The following is a 5,444-nucleotide window of genomic DNA, read 5'->3' on the forward strand; positions in this document are numbered from 1 at the left end:
GAATAACTTTCTAACAAAAAGGGATTGTCCAGAGCAGAGGTCCTCTGCATCATCTTAGTCCTGTAGTGACAGGAGATCCATGGTCCATCGTGAATGCGATCTGTTCTTTCCATGTCGGCCGCTTCTCCCCACAGCAGATGCAGAGTATTGTCTACTGTAAGTTTCACTTCTCTACCAGTGGTTGATGCATTTCATTCTTGTCATCAGTAACGACCAATGCTGCTCCTCAACACCAGCGCCAACATGCCGTCCACCTTCTTCCTGATTGGAATCCCTGGGCTGGAAGACTTTGGCATCTTGGTGTCCATTTCCTTCTGTCTCCTCTATATCTTGGCCGTGCTGGGAAATTGCTCCATGCTCTACATCATCTGGACTGAGAAGAGTCTCCATGGACCCATGTACTTCTTTCTGGCCATGCTGGCAGTCAACGACCTGGCCTTCTCCAGCTCCACGGTGCCGAAGACGCTGGGAATCTTCTGGAGGAACGATGGCCGCATTGATGCTTCTGCTTGTCTCACCCAGATGTTTTTTGTCCACTTCCTATCCGTGGTGGAGTCGGGGATTTTGGCCGCCATGGCTTATGACCGGTACATTGCCATCTGTTCCCCGCTTAGATACTCCTCCATCTTCACTTCCATTGTGCCTGGAGAACATTGCGGCTTCCATTCTGGTCAGAGCCTTTCTAACTATCTTTCCCATTCCAGTTCTGGTCGGTCGGTTGCACTATTGTGGTGATGTTGTTGTGTTGCACACTTACTGCGATCACATGGCCGTGGTGAACGTCGCTTGTGGAGATACGAGGGTCAACAGTATTTATGGGCTCGTCTTGTCTCTTTCTGTCACCGGATTTGACTTGATGTTTATTGGACTTTCCTATACAATAATTTTAAGAGCCATATTCAAGCTGCCGTCCGGGCATGCTCGGCACAAGGCGGTCGGAACGTGCGGCTCCCATATTTGTGTTATTATTGCTGCGTACCTGCCCGGAATATTCTCCTTTGTGGCTTTTAGGTTTGGACAAAAGACCGTTCCACATAATGTCCACATCTTCCTGGCAAATATCTACATTGTGTTCCCAGCTTTCTTAAACCCAATAATCTATGGTGTGAAGACAAAGCAAATTCGAGACTGTGTCCTGAAGATGCTCCATGTAAACCAGAATGTGTATATATAGGGTACAGGCCGTGACGTTATTAGGCCGGCCATACACTACAGAATGTGTATATATAGGGTACAGGCCGTGACGTTATTAAGCCGGCCATACACTACAGAATGTGTATATATAGGGTACAGGCCGTGACGTTATTAGGCCGGCCATACACTACAGAATGTGTATATATAGGGTACAGGCCGTGACGTTATTAAGCCGGCCATACACTACAGAATGTGTATATATAGGGTACAGGCCGTGACGTTATTAAGCCGGCCATACACTACAGAATGTGTATATATAGGGTACAGGCCGTGACGTTATTAGGCCGGCCATACACTACAGAATGTGTATATATAGGGTACAGGCCGTGACGTTATTAAGCCGGCCATACACTACAGAATGTGTATATATAGGGTACAGGCCGTGACGTTATTAAGCCGGCCATACACTACAGAATGTGTATATATAGGGTACAGGCCGTGACGTTATTAAGCCGGCCATACACTACAGAATGTGTATATATAGGGTACAGGCCGTGACGTTATTAAGCCGGCCATACACTACAGAATGTGTATATATAGGGTACAGGCCGTGACGTTATTAAGCCGGCCATACACTACAGAATGTGTATATATAGGGTACAGGCCGTGACGTTATTAGGCCGGCCATACACTACAGAATGTGTATATATAGGGTACAGGCCGTGACGTTATTAAGCCGGCCATATGCTACAGAATGTGTATATATAGGGTACAGGCCGTGACGTTATTAGGCTGGCCATACACTACAGAATGTGTATATATAGGGTACAGGCCGTGACGTTATTAAGCCGGCCATACACTACAGAATGTGTATATATAGGGTACAGGCCGTGACGTTATTAGGCCGGCCATACACTACAGAAGGTGTATATATAGGGTACAGGCCGTGACGTTATTAGGCCGGCCATACACTACAGAATGTGTATATATAGGGTACAGGCTGTGACGTTATTAAGCCGGCCATACACTACAGAATGTGTATATATAGGGTACAGGCCGTGACGTTATTAAGCCGGCCATACACTACAGAATGTGTATATATAGGGTACAGGCCGTGACGTTATTAGGCCGGCCATACACTACAGAATGTGTATATATAGGGTACAGGCCGTGACGTTATTAGGCCGGCCATACACTACAGAATGTGTATATATAGGGTACAGGCCGTGACGTTATTAGGCTGGCCATACACTACAGAATGTGTATATATAGGGTACAGGCCGTGACGTTATTAGGCCGGCCGTACACTACAGAATGTGTATATATAGGGTACAGGCCGTGACGTTATTAGGCCGGCCATACACTACAGAATGTGTATATATAGGGTACAGGCCGTGACGTTATTAAGCCGGCCATACACTAGAGAATGTGTATATATAGGGTACAGGCCGTGACGTTATTAGGCCGGCCATACACTACAGAATGTGTATATATAGGGTACAGGCCGTGACGTTATTAGGCCGGCCATACACTACAGAATGTGTATATATAGGGTACAGGCCGTGACGTTATTAGGCCGGCCATACACTACAGAATGTGTATATATAGGGTACAGGCCGTGACGTTATTAGGCCGGCCATACACTACAGAATGTGTATATATAGGGTACAGGCCGTGATGTTATTAGGCCGGCCATACACTACAGAATGTGGACGGTTAAAGCCAAGTTTCTACCATTTTCTGCACCAACCGATGACCGTTCTCTCCAGAAAAGTTGAACTACCGTGTTTCATATTTTTCCGTTTTTGTCGGGTACCGTCTTGTAATGTCCTTCATGTTTATGGGATTGTCCAAATGTTCTTCACAAACCAACAACAGTCATTGTCAAATAAAGTCATTGCGTTTTCCTGGCTATGAATTTGACTAAACTTGAATTGTATTGTTACTCGATGCTGTTCTTGTGAATGGATTATGAGCAGAGAAGACTTGTCATGGACACGGTGGTGGGGGGGGGGGTGCGCTGCTGCATCGGCTTATGAGCTTTCTCTGTACGTTTATGTACTTTTCTTTCCTGGTTCAGTGACCCCACCCCTGATTTAGGAAGATCCGTCTCCTATTCCTCATGGGTGTGCTGCAGACTGCATATAACCGCACCCATATGGGGCCAAACCCATCTATATACCTGCCAGTCACGAGGAGGTGGAGACGTAAAGGGCGAGAATTTCTTCTAAACAGATCAATCATTTCTAAATATTCATAAAGTATAAAAAGTTTTATAATCAAAGACTTCATGTGAAGAATCTCATCAGCAAATTACTGTCAATGTTTTGGAAGAAAAACCTCAAGAAAATAATTCCTACACGATCCCGTTATAATGTCAAAAGATTCCAGAGGCCAGATCCCTATAAATCCCAGCAGATCCCCATAGATCCCCATAGATCCCTATAAATCCCAGCAGATCCCCATAAATCCCAGCAGATCCCCATAGATCCCAACAGATCCACATAGATCCTGGTAAATCCCAACAGATCCCTATAAATCCCAGCAGATCTTGATAAATCCCAGCAGTTCCCCATAAATCCCAATAGATCCCCATAGATCCCAGCAGATCCCCATAAATCCCAGCAGATCCCCATAGATCCCAGCAGATCCACATAGATCCTGGTAAATCCCAACAGATCCCTATAAATCCCAGCAGAACTCCACAGATTCCAGGAATAGGCCAGATTTTGATTTCGTATCTCCAATTCTTTCCAATGGAGCCCATTCTGTCCACTGGTTTTAGTCCTCGGGATCGTTGGGTCCTACTTGTCGTCTTTTATGATCCACCCTATTTATTTCCTCATTTAATTATCAAGGGCGGCGGGGAGATGTTATCAATATCTACTTTGTCATGTTGGTTTAAATGGGGACAGACGGGGGTCCTCAGCTAAGTTGGTGTGACTTAAGGTCACTGGTCTCCCAGATAGAGCTGCAGAACATCTTGGGTACTAGTAATATATTAACTATTTGCAGGGATGGTTTATATCTTGGATGAAAGAGACATTTTCCCCAAGGTCTCCACTGCTTGAAGGCATCTATCACCTTGTCCACACCATGATCTGAAATAATGCAATGACGCCCATTGCAGTAAAAACTGTATGGAGCTATTATTTGATCACTACATATCACTATGTGGCACTATATGTATGTGGTTCACTGTGTGTTGCTATTTATATGTGGTTCACTGTGTGGCGCTATATGTATGTGGTTCACAGTGTGGCTCTATATGTATGTGGTTCACTGTGTGGCTCTATATGTATGTGGTTCACTGTGTGGCGCTATATGTATGTGGTTCACTGTGTGGCGCTATTTATATGTAGTTCACTGTGTGGCGCTATATGTATGTGGATCACTGTGTGGCGCTATATGTATGTGGTTCACTGTGTGTTGCTATTTATATGTGGTTCACTGTGTGGCGCTATATGTATGTGGATCACTGTGTGTTGCTATTTATATGTGGTTCACTGTGTGGCGCTATATGTATGTGGATCACTGTGTGTTGCTATTTATATGTGGTTCACTGTGTGGCGCTATTTGTATGTGGATCACTGTGTGGCGCTATATGTATGTGGTTCACAGTGTGGCTCTATATGTATGTGGTTCACTGTGTGGCTCTATATGTATGTGGTTCACTGTGTGGCGCTATATGTATGTGGTTCACTGTGTGGCGCTATTTATATGTAGTTCACTGTGTGGCGCTATATGTATGTGGATCACTGTGTGGCGCTATATGTATGTGGTTCACTGTGTGGCGCTATATGTATGTGGATCACTGTGTGGTGCTATATGTATGTGGTTCACTGTGTGGCGCTATATGTATGTGGATCACTGTGTGGCGCTATATGTATGTGGATCACTGTGTGGCGCTATATGTATGTGGTTCACTGTGTGGTGCTATTTATATGTGGTTCACTGTGTGGCGCTATATGTATGTGGATCACTGTGTGGCGCTATATGTATGTGGATCACTGTGTGGCGCTATATGTATGTAAATCACTGTGTGGCGCTATATGTATGTGGTTCACTGTGTGTTGCTATTTATATGTGGTTCACTGTGTGGCGCTATATGTATGCGGTTCACTGTGTGGCGCTATATGTATGTGGATCACTGTGTGGCTCTATATGTATGTGGATCACTGTGTGGCGCTATATGTATGTGGATCACTGTGTGGCACTATATGTATGTGGATCACTGTGTGGCGCTATATGTATGTGGTTCACTGTGTGGCGCTATATGTATGTGGATCACTGTGTGGCGCTATATGTAT

At 45.0% G+C, this 5,444-nt stretch overlaps 1 pseudogene; it reads left to right on the forward strand.

Moving 5' to 3' along the window:
• Positions 1-216: 216 nt before the first annotated feature.
• On the forward strand, positions 217-1,174 carry LOC142732872 (olfactory receptor 52P1-like; annotated as a pseudogene).
• Positions 1,175-5,444: the final 4,270 nt, after the last annotated feature.

The sequence above is a fragment of the Rhinoderma darwinii genome, unplaced genomic scaffold (genome assembly GCF_050947455.1).
Source record: "Rhinoderma darwinii isolate aRhiDar2 unplaced genomic scaffold, aRhiDar2.hap1 Scaffold_925, whole genome shotgun sequence".
In the NCBI taxonomy this organism is placed as follows: Eukaryota; Metazoa; Chordata; class Amphibia; order Anura; family Rhinodermatidae; genus Rhinoderma; species Rhinoderma darwinii.